We start from the raw sequence: 1,737 nt of genomic DNA, 5'->3' as shown, positions 1-1,737 counted from the left end.
TAGTCCACTAGAATAAAGACTGGAAGCTACAAATGAAAGAAAGATTCTTCAGCAAATGTGCCTGATAACAATCAAGAGAAACTGCCAGAGTCAGAAGTTTTTAGTCAGTTTAAGGCCTGCAGATCTTCCTAAGCTACACAGGTAGACTTAATCTATGTTTGCTCGTATGATTACCTAGCCCTAAGTAACAGAAATATAGAGCTCTCTACTAAACACAGGTTATACCAATAAAGGGATATTTTACACAATCAGATGACTTAAGTAGCTTAACTATATTTTTGGGATATCTATGACATTAAGAGTTAAATGTTGTGTTTACATTCCTGATAACCTGGACTATGTTAAAGTTCCCAAATAAAGGCCTTGTCCTTTCCAGCCTTTGCTAGGTCTAGTTATGGGAACAATTTCTCAGTTCTTCCACCTCCTGGTGAAAGATTGACTTCTGTCATTTTCATGATACTCAGTGGCATGTTCCAGATGCTGCAACATTTACTTTGTACTAATTTCATTTCAGTACTCATGTCTTTTTGTTCTTCTATCATAGAAACACCCACCCCCAGATGACTTTATAACCTGCTCCTCCCCAACCAGACTTCTACCTCGGACCCCTCGATTGACCCGATTTTTAAAAAAGGAACTCCAAACTGCTTGCCCCTCACTGCCCCCTTTCAGCTTCGAAGCAGCCAGAACGACAGCTCCCCCTTTTTTATTTATTAAAAGAATGCTGGCTTGGGATCGTGCCTGTCTTAGGCGGAGTGGTCAACCATCGTCCTTACCCGTCATCGGATAACTGCAGAGCATGCTACAGCTCCTGTCTTAGGTCGGTATGCGGTTACCTCCTTCCTTACCCGTCGTTGACTACCGATCCAGCATACTCAGCCAGACTTGAGGAGAGCTGCCAGCCTCTAAGGCCATCATGGCTTGATGGAAAATGATGCGATCTCTGGCATGAACTTGGCGTATACGCATGATAAAGCGTGTGAGGAAGATAATTGCAATAATCATTAGCACACACAATGCTCCCATTCCTGCCCATTGCTTTACAAAACTGAAGGAAGAGGATAACCAATTTTGCATTTCAGATATAGGGGCTACATTAACTCTAGTAGAATTAAGGCTAACAATTTGTGATCTAAGAATGGCAGTAAGATTATCAAATTTATAAGACCAATTGGCACGTAGCTGAGTAGATATGATTTTAGACAAATTTGCTGCATAACTAAGATTATGATAAGCTACAGGTGTAATGCACAGTCCCGGCAGATGATAAATACACCCCACGCTTAACAGTTCTTGTAAAAGTTCCATTTGTTCTTGAAGTAAGTCCACACGCTGGTTCACCAAAAGTAGTCCTGCTTTTAGGTGTTGATGCACTGTTTGTTGAGTAGACAGAGCAGTAGCTGTCTGCTGGACCACTTCATTAAGCTTAGTTGCTGACTGTACTGATGTTGTCAAGGCTACAGCTGCTGCGGCGGCTTCTGCTGCTGATGCAACTATGATGGTAATGACTGCCACGGTGATTCCAAAATCCCTCTTACTTCTGGAAAGCAATACTGGCAATTCATCATCTGTAACAGAGACTGGGACTGGTAGGAAGGTAGGAACACACATTAAGTCTGCCAGCAGGAACCTAGAAGCATTTTAACATTGAGAGATAGCACAAATCTGAAGTACAATTGAGAGAAGCAGTTGTTCAGCATGTTTAGATTCCATTGAGGATTGCCCACAACTGCATTA

This window comes from Sciurus carolinensis, unplaced genomic scaffold (genome assembly GCF_902686445.1).
Source record: "Sciurus carolinensis unplaced genomic scaffold, mSciCar1.2, whole genome shotgun sequence".
Lineage (NCBI taxonomy): Eukaryota > Metazoa > Chordata > Mammalia > Rodentia > Sciuridae > Sciurus > Sciurus carolinensis.
Note: the sequence above shows the minus strand (reverse complement) of the source record.